The sequence below is a fragment of the Maylandia zebra genome, unplaced genomic scaffold, assembly GCF_041146795.1.
Source record: "Maylandia zebra isolate NMK-2024a unplaced genomic scaffold, Mzebra_GT3a scaffold02, whole genome shotgun sequence".
Classification (NCBI taxonomy): Eukaryota; Metazoa; Chordata; class Actinopteri; order Cichliformes; family Cichlidae; genus Maylandia; species Maylandia zebra.
This window is the reverse complement of record NW_027490032.1, coordinates 3681408-3694272: the sequence shown is the minus strand read 5'-3', so window position 1 is coordinate 3694272 and position 12865 is coordinate 3681408. Positions and strand designations below refer to the sequence as shown.

The 12865-nt window shown below is 41.8% G+C and overlaps 1 protein-coding gene across 5 annotated transcripts in view; it reads right to left on the bottom strand.

Annotated features, from left to right (window-relative positions):
• Positions 1–12022, bottom strand: part of LOC106677000 (coxsackievirus and adenovirus receptor homolog) — a 53663-nt gene extending 41641 nt beyond the window's left edge. For 2 of the 5 annotated variants that reach the window (XR_013096089.1, XM_076880989.1), the window contains exons 1-2: positions 11764–12022; positions 9444–9658 (exon numbers count right to left, since the gene is read on the bottom strand). The gene's annotated coding sequence lies outside the window, so the exon portion shown is untranslated. Of the gene's footprint in view, positions 1–9131; positions 9224–9443; positions 9659–11763 lie in introns of all 5 variants that reach the window. The other 3 variants (XM_076880992.1, XM_076880991.1, XM_076880990.1) reach the window with 2 other exon arrangements.
• Positions 12023–12865: the final 843 nt, after the last annotated feature.

Here is a 12865-nt window from a genome sequence, read left to right as displayed (position 1 = left end):
CTAATCTTAAAATGACTGTTCAGTACAGAAATGAAGCCCAACAATCATGTTTTTACAGTCCCGCGGTCTCAGCCTCAGATACTCAACAAATCAAACAAAGCTCATAAAAAAATAAACAGATGAACAAAAACTGTTTCTCTTCCATTTCAAACAATGCTGTATGAAACGTTTCAGCGGTTAGTGACATGGTTGCTAGGCAACCTGAGCAGCGCCATGGAGGCAAGACTGTCCCATTACACAAGCATCTCACTTTCGGTCTTTGAGGATGATTCCCGCATGGCCCGCATCCTCCAAGGCTGCAGACCCTGAATTGGAATACAGCCTATAAAGGTGTGTGTATGAGAAGTACTTCTCAGAACCACTTGGTGTTTGCTGTGACTGCATGTAGTGGGATCAGTGGTAATAAAGCTTTGAAGAAACATACTTCAGCCTCATCTGACCCTTCTTCTCCAGCTGGGATATCAAAAGAATCGGTGAAGTCAAGAGAAAGTGAACCTCAACAGCACCTAGCCACACGAGAAGTCCGATCATTTTCTCTCTAATCTTCTTAGACTCAGAACAAAAGTTGTCCGGCTTTGTGTGTCTGGCAAAACACTTTTTACAAATCCTGCTGGAATAGGTCTGGTTACAGCCGCAGTCAAAGCATGATGGAAATAATTGAACAAGCAAGCAAATGTAGCCCTTTCGCATCCTTCGCAGTAGGCTTCCACTACTCTCTCTATAGGGCTTTGGAGTTGACATCACGGAACGCTGGGAACGCTGCGCCATCTTCCGGGGAAATGAATCAAAACAAACACACTGTGTTGTAACGACGACTACAAGAAAGATGCTTAAAAGTAGCTCAAAATAGCAGAGACTGTATAGAGACTGATTGCGTTGGAAATGTGGACCCGCATGAAATACAGCCGTGACGTAGAATCCCTGAAGACCTACTGCTATTGACGTAGCGTGACATTTTTTCGTACCTTGTCAGTGGAGTCAGCGCGCACAAGTCGTTAGATATCGTCATATCGCCCAGCACTATCGTGTGGACAATAGAAAAGTGTCTAGTGCCATTTGTCTTCTATTGTTTTTAACCCAAATTTTATAAATTATTACATAAAATATATAATTAACCCTTTACAACCGGTCGGAGAAGGCACTCCGTTTTACCTAACTATTTTTAAATCCCTGTAGAACTGGAACCAAAAATTATTTTTTTGGCATGTGAAACCGGAGGAGTTGTACTTACATCTTATGCCATTAGCTTGTCCTAGGTCACGGTTTCCTTCCACATACAGGGAGTGCAGAATTATTAGGAAAGTTGTATTTTTGAGGAATAATATTATTATTGAACAACCACCATGTTCTCAATGAACCCAAAAAACTCATTAATATCAAAGCTGAATGTTTTTAGAAGTAGTTTTTAGTTTTAGCTATATCTGTGTGTGCAGGTGACTATTACTGTGCATAATTATTAGGCAACTTAACAAAAAACAAATATATACCCATTTCATTTTTTTTTTTTAACCAGTGAAACCAATATAACATCTCCACATTCACAAATATACATTTCTGACATTCAAAAACAAAACAAAAACAAATCAGCGACCAATATAGCCACCTTTCTTTGCAAGGACACTCAAAAGCCTGCCATCCATGGATTCTGTCAGTGTTTTGATCTGTTCACCATCAACATTGCGTGCAGCAGCAACCACAGCCTCCCAGACACTGTTCAGAGAGGTGTACCGTTTTCCCTCCTTGTAAATCTCACATTTGATGATGGACCACAGGTTCTCAATGGGGTTCAGATCAGGTGAACAAGGAGGCCATGTCATTAGTTTTTCTTCCTTTCTTGCCAGCCACACTGTGGAGTACTTGGACGCGTGTGATGGAGCATTGTCCTGCATGAAAATCGTGTTTTTCTTGAAGGATGCAGACTTCTTCCTGTACCACTGCTTGAAGAAGGTGTCTTCCAGAAACTGGCAGTAGGACTGGGAGTTGAGCTTGACTCCATCCTCAACCCGAAAAGGCCCCACAAGCTCATCTTTGATGATACCAGCCCAAACCAGTACTCCACCTCCACCTTGCTGGCGTCTGAGTCGGACTGGAGCTCTCTGCCCTTTACCAATCCAGCCACGGGCCCATCCATCTGGCCCATCAAGACTCACTCTCATTTCATCAGTCCATAAAACCTTAGAAAAATAAGTCTTGAGATATTTCTTGGCCCAGTCTTGACGTTTCAGCTTGTGTGTGTTGTTCAGTGGTGGTCGTCTTTCAGCCTTTCTTACCTTGGCCATGTCTCTGAGTATTGCACACCTTGTGTTTTTGGGCACTCCAGTGATGTTGCAGCTCTGCAATATGGCCAAACTGGTGGCAAGTGGCATCTTGGCGGCTGCACGCTTGACTTTTCTCAGTTCATGGGCAGTTATTTTGCGCCTTGGTTTTTCCACACGCTTCTTGCGACCCTGTTGACTATTTTGAATGAACCGCTTGATTGTTCGATGATCACGCTTCAGAAGCTTTGCAATTTTGAGACTGCTGCATCCCTCTGCAAGATATCTCACTATTTTTGACTTTTCTGAGCCTTTCAAGTCCTTCTTTTGACCCATTTTGCCAAAGGAAAGGACGTTGCCTAATAATTATGCACACCTGATATAGGGTGTTGATGTCATTAGACCACACCCCTTCTCATTACAGAGATGCACATCACCTAATATGCTTAATTGGTAGTAGGCTTTCGAGCCTATACAGCTTGGAGTAAGACAACATGCATGAAGAGCATGATGTGGACAAAATACTCATTTGCCTAATAATTCTGCACTCCCTGTATAGCTTTAGAAAAATTTGCATAAGAAGCACTTGCAGCAACAAAAAGATAATATTCCAGAAACACGCTTTGCCGATGTTCATAACACGTTGGCATATACATCAGTGCAAATTATTGCATGTCCGCCATTACCTGCCCGAAACCGGAAGTGACGTCATTTTTGTGGGCCTTATAAGCCTATGTTGATGTTCATAAAAGTCATGTGCATATTAGTATTGTACAACACTTTGGTCTACTAGGTGTGTTTTTAAAGTGCTATATAAATAAATGATGATGATGATGATGTTTGACTTTGTGCTTTTCCGTATTGTTTCTGGGATGCTTAGAACTTAAATTACACTGTTGTAAATATTATAATGCATCAAAATAAACTATTTATTTCCATTTTTCCTGTAGTATATAAAAATTAGTGTATCTCAAAAATAAAATTATAAATACACTCAAAATAAATTTCTTGTGGTTGGAAACTTTTCTATTTACAATTTCGAGAGATACACCTCTTAATTGTATTTTAACTAAAAAGATATGTAAAAAAAACAAATCAAACAGATTTTAAATTTTTTTGTAGTTTATTGCACTACAAGTTTTCCAATTTATGTAGTTACTATGGACCTAATGGATACATATGCATACAGATTATTAAAATTTGGGCTATAACGGTTGTATTAATATATGGAAACTTGAAATGCTCCCACAAATGGCACTACTACAGTTAAAGAAATTGCAATAATTTGTTCATATTTATTATAAATAATTCTAATTATACATCTTACTTCCATTCTTTTATCCTGTGTCACTAAAAGTACATTTTATTTTAGTTTTATACATTGATTAATGACCTGTGACCATGGGTCATTGTGAGCATCACAGGGAAGGTTGAAGCCGTCCACTGCACCTGTATGGCCGGAGTTGCGGAGACCTGCAGCCATGTCGCTGCTCTTCTGTTTAATGTAGAAGCAACAGTGCGGATCTGTGGCACAAGGACTGTTACAGATGAACTTGGATACTGGGTTTTGCTGGGTAATATGACCAAGAAACAGTCAGAGGTTGGCCATAAGATGGACTTCTCCTCTTCAGCTGCCCAAAAAAGGCTCTTGATCAAAACATAAACAGACCATCCGTATGGAAAGGTAAAACTAGCCGTCAACAAAAAAAGAAAAATCCTACCTGCTACTGTGGAAGAGTTGTCACCGCCATAGGGCTTTGGAGCGTGATGTCACGGGCGTGGGCGTGGAAAGTATTTTGGCCTGATGCGCCATTTTCCGGGTCCAAACAAAGCACAAGCGAAAAAGGAGCGAAGGCACACACAACAGCCATGGTTCGTACTTGCCGTGTTGCCGGCTGTGGAATAAGCTTAAAAAGGGTTTGTCTTTTTTATTCTTTCCCAACCTGGAAGCATCATGAGGGAGCTGGGAGGGATGTGAGATGGGCAAATGAACTGAATCATTTCTTCAACAGATTTGATTCAGCCATGAGGCAGTCTGCAACATCGGCTGCAGACTCACCCACCCCCACTGCTGCTGTTCCACCTCAGACACTTCACACCTCCTCTATTCACCCTGCTCACTCCCCCCCACCCCCAAATGCAGCATCCAATACACACTCAACACAAGGCTCCAGCGTGTCTCTCTCAACCACCCAGGTTAGGAGGGAACTGAGGAGGATTAATGGCAAGAAGGCAGCGGGTCCAGATGGCATCAGCTTGAGGGTCGTCAGGTCCTGCGCGGACCAACTGTGTGGGGTGATGGAGCACCTCTTCAACCTGAGCCTGAGGTTGGGAAGAGTCCCACAGCTCTGGAAAACCTCCTGTGTTGTACCAGTGCCAAAGACTTCACGCCCCAAGGACCTCAACAGCTACAGGCCGGTGGCTCTGACATCCCACCTGATGAAGACCCTAGAGCGGTTGGTCCTGGCTCAGCTTCGGCGCCTAATAAGCTCATCACTGGACCCACTTCAGTTTGCCTACCAGCCTGGCATTGGAGCGGATGATGCCGTCATTCACCTCCTAGATCGTTCCCTCGCTCACCTGGAGACCGCTGGAAGCACTGTGAGAATCATGTTCTTTGATTTCTCCAGTGCCTTCAACACCATTCTTCCCTCGGTTCTAAAGAACAAGCTGGTGAACTCTGGAGTGGACCATCACCTCACTTCCTGGATCCTGGACTACCTCACCGACCGACCACAGTATGTGAGGACTCAGGGCTGTGTGTCGGACAGGGTCGTCTGCAGTACGGGGGCCCCACAGGGAACGGTTCTGGCTCCGTTCCTCTTCACCATCTACACTGCAGACTTCTCCCACAATTCCATCCAGTGCTTCCTGCAGAAGTTCTCTGATGACTCTGCAATAGTCGGCCTCATCACTGATGGGGACGACAAGGAGTACAGAGGTCTGACCCAAGACTTTGTGGACTGGTGCCAGCTGAACTACCTCCAGATCAACGCCAGTAAAACCAAGGAACTGGTGGTAGACTTCCGCAGGCACAAGCATTCTCCACTGCAACCACTGAACATCCAAGGTATGGACATTGAGGCTGTGGACAGCTACAGGTACCTTGGTGTTCATCTGAACAATAGACTGGACTGGACTCATAACTCAGACGCCCTCTACAGGAAAGGGCAGAGCAGGCTGTACCTGCTGCGGAGACTCAGGTCGTTTGGAGTGGAGGGCCCACTCCTGAAGACCTTCTATGACTCTGTTGTGGCTTCTGCTATCTTTTATGGCGTGGTCTGCTTGGGCGGCAGCATCTCTGCTGGGGACAGGAAGAGACTGAACAGGGTGATCCGAAGGGCCAGCTCTATTCTAGGATGCCCTCTGGACCCAGTGGAGGTGGTGAGTGACAGGAGAATGGTGGCTAAGCTGTCATCACTGTTGGACAACATCTCCCACCCCATGCAGCAGACTGTGACAGCACTGAGCAGCTCCTTCAGTGGGAGACTGCGGCACCCACGATGTGGGACGGAGAGATTTCGCAGGTCTTTCCTCCCCACTGCTGTCAGGCTCCACAACAAAGACTTTAACTGATCAAACACACACATCCATACATATGCAATAATACTAAGTGCAATAATCCTTTCTGTCATCGTTGTACTTTTACTCAGTTGTATATAGCATTTGTATTTGTATTCTATTTTTATCTTATTGTATATTTATTTTATTTTATTCTACTGTATATAGTATTTTATTTTATTCTATTCTGTACAGTTGTGTACTGTATTTATTCTTATTGTATCCTAATTTTTGCCTCATAACTTTTGCACTGTCCACTTCCTGCTGTGACAAAACAAATTTCCCACGTGTGGGACTAATAAAGGTTATCTTATCTTATCTTATCTTATATGGCGGACCTTACAAAACGAAGGCGTCTAGCCTGGATAGCAGCCATGCGACGGCTTGATATCCAGTTTTCTTCCATCTCCAGATATCTGTTGGTGTGCTCCAGACATTTTAACTCCGGCAAGTTCTGTATGTTCATATCACTCTTTATAGCTTAATAATATTATCGTTGGGGTTCTTGGAGGTTATAGAAATTGCAAACAAACATAGAATTGAGTGACTGTGGAGACATACGTGCTATGTAACGATTTGCTAACTCTTTCGCACAACTGTAGGGAAGCCTGCCTATGAAATGAATCAAACAAATCCAGACTGGTTACCAACGTTACACGTAGGGCACTCCGAAATCCGAACGTGAGGGTTAGGGTCAGGGTTAACAAGATACGTGAAGATATCGGGGTAGGACAGTGGCGGTAAGTACTCTGGGTCTTTACTCCACTGCCCTACTTCATAGTCCACACCAGAGGCGGAAGCAGACATCTGAAACACCCGGGGCTTAGCCCTAAAGGATGGATGTGGGATTCTTTTTTTTCTTCTTTTTTTTTTTTTTTTTGGGGGGGGGGGGGGTAGACATTACTGAAAGATTAATTGGAGCATAACTGAGCCACTGTGTGAGAGCTGAGCAGCAAAAGGAAATTAAGTGAGGGTAGAAATGACTGAAATGGGCTTTATTATGAATTTTGTTCAAAAAAGAATGACTTCATATAGGAAAAAAAATATATCACATATGCAGGACACCTTAAACTAGTATTTTAATTAATCAGCAAGGCAGAACAAAGTTGGGGCTGCATCAAGACACGAGGACTAAACCCCAATTCAACCAGACCCAGAACTGATCCGGAATTAAAACAGGACTACAACAGTTCAAAATCAGGACCACTTAGGACTTAACCAAGACAGAACCAGAATCAGAACTAGATGATAGTAGCACTAAAAATCATCATAGACCCGCACTACACTTAGTTTTTTAATTCTACCAAAAGTACACTATTTACATTCAGAAAAGTTTATATAATTATTTAGCCTTCATAAGCCTGCATAACTTAATAAATATATAACTTGAAAAATAACAAACCTGAAAAGAAACACTAGGTACGAGATACACAAGTACCTATGATACGGATTTTGGTAAACAACCATTTGACTAACATGTGTTTCTCACCTGCTCTTGTTCCCTTACTGTTCTGTCCTCATTCTCCTCTCTCTCCCTCTTTGTGCTGACAATCATCAAATATACAGTTGAAACCAGATACTTACATACTCTTCAGATCAAAACAGATACACTTGGTAAAGATACACATCAAATCAGACTACCGTAATTGTCGGGCTATAAGCCGCTACTTTTTGCACAAGCTTTGAACCCTGCGGCTTTTAGTCAGGTGCGGCTTTTCTATGGATTGTCCATGATTTTTATCATATCGTAAGACAATTTGTTTTGTTTGTTCCGCTGTTGTACGGCACTACGTTGCCTGGCGGAAGGGCATGTGATCAGACACACAGTATCGGGGTTCAAGAGTGGTATGTTGGTCACGTGTCCATCCGCCAGGCTGGCCGTGCTGTACAAGTAGCACGAAAAACAAACTTCAAATTAACGCTACGCGTTCAGCGGGAGTCGTGGATGACGAGCGGCGATAAACTTGCGAAAAGCAAGTTATGCTCAATTCCACCGGTGGAATCTGACAGCGTGGAAAAGCGTGAAAACATCCATGATCACCAATGGATGTCGAAGGGCTGGACTGCTGCATGATGGAGAGGAGGACACCACGGCCTTTCTGAGGGTGTTCGACTCCGACACTGACAACGAGGATTTCTTTGGTTTTCAAAGTGACAACGAAGGAAAGAAGCTGAGAGTGGATGACGTAGCCATCCTGAGCCTGTTCGTATCTGACACTGGAGAAGAGGACTTTGGTGGTTTTAGTGCGCAGGAATATGGTGGTGAATGACTGACTTTTCTTCTTGTTAAAGCCGTGTCACTGCACCTGAGCCTAAAAGGTAGTCCGAATCTATTTTTCTGGTGTGCTGTAGGTTATTGTTATGTACTACATTTGTTACTCATTCATGAAGCACAGTACATGTTTCGTACTTGTAATTACTGCTACTTGCACATATACCTAAAAAGTTATGCAAATATGTACCTATAACTTGTTTTTCAAAATATTAATAAAAGAGGTGTGTCTCCAAACAGCCATCTCTTTCCTGACATTTCGCTTTGTGCATATTCTCTTACATATGATAAGTCAACATTGAAACACCTGCGGCTTTTAGTCAGGTGCGGCTAATGTATGTACAAAACAGGATTTTCCCCTGATTTTAGCTTGTGCGGCTAATATTCAGGTGCGCTTTTATAGTCCGGGAAATACGGTAAATGTTTATTTTTTTAGATTGATAAATATAAAAAACATATTTGTTAACTTTAAGAGTAAAGAGAGAAACTATCTGTATTTCTTAATTTTAAATGGCACCAAATTGTATTCAAAATTGAGCCACACTTATGGAGCTCCACAATCCTTTTCCTGGTGTTTTGGTTGACATCTCTTAATTTTCCATTTCAAAGAAACAGGCTCTGTGTTTTGTCTTATATGCATCCACAGCTGTTCCACCAATTTACTCACATGGACTCTACTAACCTATCAGAAGCTTCTTCAGCGCAGAATGGAATCGTCTGGAGTTTTCTTATTAATTAACAATAAACTTAGTGTATATGTACTCCTAAATTTGATGAAAGTGATAAAAAATAGACAGCTCTGTCTCTCTTTATTTTGACATTTAACTAATTCAAAAGATATTTCAATATTTATTTATCTAAAACAAAACAAGTTTACTCTAAATTGATGTTGTACAGTAAAAAAAATGTTCTTGTGTTTTCCATAAAGTGTATGTAAATATCTGGTTTCAACTGTGAATATACTGCTGTGTATTGAAAGTCCTCTTGTTTTGCATAGATATACTGAACAACATACAAAGCATAATATATAAAATAACATCTACCTGAGTTTTGTCTTTGAAAGAAGCTCCTTATGTCCATTCTTGTATATCAGTGCATTACTGAAACCGATTTATTTAGCCGTGGAGGGAAACAACTGAAAATATGAAATAAACACACATAAGCTAAGACTCTCTAAAGAAACAGCATTGTTGTTGTTCGGCTTTTCATTTCGCCATTTGTTGATTAACTTGAAGAGCAAGTAACGTAATATTGGTCAAGTGATCAGTTTCATATCAATGAAACTCATATCAATCTTTCGTGATACACCGTCATATTTACATTTTTTATACAGTATGAATGATTTACTTTGGTACCTGGTCAATCTTCAGTTCTCCTCTGTCTGCCTAGCTCCATTTCTCCAACAGCGCACTTGCAGTAGTGATGTGTCGGTCGCGAACGAAATGGCTCGTAGAGCCGGCTCTTTGGAGTGAACGACGCGAGCCGGCTCCTTATTGGGAGCCGTTTTTTTTTCTCTCTCTCTCGCACTTTTTTCCCCGCGTCACTCCGCACTCGAGCCTTGTGCTTTGCGCTGAAAAGAGAGGGGAGGGGCAGTAGTTACACTGGCAGTAGCACAGGAACAGAGCTGGAGGGAAACAGCCAGGGACATCAACGTCACATTAGAAAGGTATAGTAATCATCCAAAACTATATTCAGTTGCGGATGATAAAGGATTCAGAAAGTTTATTCATGCAGGCCCAAATGGCAGAGAATATGCATGTTCTTTTTGTTTTCATATTTTAATTTATATTTAATTGTGTTGTGGTTTGCAGTGTTTTGTGTTGTTTCACTTTAAATTTGTTTAAAAGGAAAAAAGCTGAAAATTTAAATAGTTAAAAGTTGAAATGTAAATAGTTGGTTTTTTGTATTATATTATTTATTTATTACATTTTGTGTGGAGTGAATAAATAAAAGTATATTTACAGTGGCCCCTAGAGACAAAGCACGTAAAAACTCCAAAACACGTACAAAAGACAACAGAAGTGCTCCAGGATGCTCGGGCGCAGTGTTGAGCTTTTGTTACCTAGTGGCCACACAAGCCAGCAAGTACCAACGACCGGATTTGGTGTGTGGTAATAACAGGTAAATGAACTTTTTTTTAAATTATTTGAATATATATGAGTGCTTGTGTATAAATACACAAACAATACACACATGCTTTCAATTGTGTAATTTAAGTGATCTAGGTAGCGGTTTTGAAAGTTCAGTTAACGTTAGAAATGTGTTTTGGAGTTTGTACGTGTTTTGTCTCTAGGGGCCACCGCATATATTTATATATAAACATATATAAATAAAACCACTTCTTTTTTTACATTAGTAATTCCTTTTGTGCATAATTTTATATTATTGTTAATAATAAATTAATTAAAGCAACAAAACAACCTGAAGAGCCGGTTTGGAGCCGAAAGAGCCGGCTCTTTTTAGTGAGCCGAGCTGAAAGAGCCGGAAATCCCATCACATCATCACTGCGGGGCGATCGTGGCTCAAGACTTGGGAGTTTGCTTTGTAATCAGAAGGTTGCTGGTTCGAGCCCCGGCTTGGAAAGTCTCGGTCATTGTGTCCTTGGGCAAGACACTTCACCCGTTGCCTACTGGTGGTAGTCAGAGGGCCAGTGTCGGCAGCCTCGCCTCTGTCAGTGCGCCCCAGGGTGGCTGTGGCTACAATGTAGCTTGCCATCACCAGTGTGTGAATGGGTGGATGACTGGATATGTAAAGCGCTTTGGGGTCCTAAGGGACTAGTAAAGCACTATATAAATACAGGCCAACAATCATGTTTTTGCGGTCTCAGCCTCAGATACTCAACAAATCAAACAAAGCTCATAAAAAAATAAACAGATGAACAAAAACAGTTTTGTAATAGAGTGAATTGTTGCCCCCCAGTGGTAAAATACAGAAGTGCCTGTTGCAGGGCTAGTTCTTGGTTGACCAATATATAACAACAAAAAGGGTAGATTTCTGCACGCTAAGGAAACAACAAGTTAGTGTGTGATGTCCTGCTGTTCAATAAAGGCACCTATCCACGTCCGATCTTTTCAAAGAGCCTAATCCAGAATATCACAGTTTCTCTAAATACAGGCAATTTACCATTCACTAACTCGCAGGCAGTAGCTGCCCCGTCCTGCTTAGTGCCTGAGCTCAGATCATACCAATATTAGGGGGGGTTTACGCACAGTCGTAAACACATACACATACAAATACAAATCCTGATTTACAAGTACAAAATATTTATGATCACATTTTGAGCCCATACTTGAGCTTTGGCCCAGAAAGTGGCGCGTCAGGCCAAAATCCTTTCCACGCCCACCCCTGTGACATCACGCTCCAAAGCCTCCTTCTCAGCAAGCTTCCACTACTCTCACCCTGGAGTTGCGCTCCCCCAGGCTTGTACCTGTGGCTTCATGTCCTGGGGTGGGGGTTGGTTGTTCTCCTGCCCTGCACCCCATCCTTTTGTTCATATTCCAAGACTATTTTTCTTTATGTATTCTTTCCTCCCAGCAACCGCCATATTATGATGTTGCAAGCAATCACAAACTCTACAGTCTGTCTAACTCCAATGTCTACCAAGCAATCTATTATTCTCAACAGAGCTAAACTCAGCATAAACTGAACCCACATTAAAGTTAGCTCGATGCTTACCTTTAGACGAGCCCACAAACCGAGGGAAACTCCGTGATGAAGCTGGAACACTTTCCAAAAACAGGAAACAGATCAGGGAGCAGAGACCCACGTGGTTCACGCTGATCTCAGCTACGATCCAGGAGACAAGGGTGTGCAGATCGATGCAGATATCGATCCAAACGTTGGTAGTGGTATATGTTCCTGTAAGTTTACTACTTTACAACCGTTTCATAAAAAAGCAGCTCTCTCTGCTCGACTCCTCTCCTGCATACACACTTTGCTCCGCCCCCTTTATCTGACTCCGCTGTGATTTGTTGCTGTGCGGTCACGTGACTCAGCTGCACAACGTAACCCAGTGGAGTGTTATTTCAAAAGTAGCGCCAATCTCCTTTTCCTAAACTCTTTTCCTTGGCCTCGATGAAAACGTCATCGTGGGGAGGACAATATGGAATCAGAACGATGCCACCTTGAAGCGAAACCGAAAAAAAATATTGTAACTGAAATAAATGTACTGGAAAATCTTGTATTGAAACCGAAAAAACAATTGATAGTGAATAAACAATTAATTGAAACTGTAATTTTTTTGTTTTCGTTTACAATTTTTTTTTTCGGTCTCAATCCATTTTTCGGTTTCAATCCATTTTTTTTCGGTTTCAAACCATTTTTCAGTTTCAATCCATTTTTGTCATTTTTGTCATCCACATTGTCAGATGTAGCCCCCAAAATTTTTTACACACTGTAGTCAAACACCTGTTTAAAAAAAACCTGTTCTTGATCTTACGATTCTTGCAAATTACAGGCCTTTCTTCTAACTACCTTTTCTTTCCAAAATTCTTGAAAAGAGAGTTGACAGTCAATGAATGACCTTCCTGAAAAAGCAAAATGTTTTACACGTTTTCCAATTTGGTTTTAAACCCTTTCATAGCACTGAATCAGCCATTTTACAAGTTTTTAATGACATATTTTTAGCCACTGATGCTGGGGACTGTGTTGTTCTTGTACTTTTAGATTTGACAGTTGCATTTGATACTGTGGATCATGCATTTTACTCTGTCATTTGGAGCACTGGGTGGGCACTTGAGTGGTTCAGGTCCTACTTGGCGGGGCAAACATTTTGTGT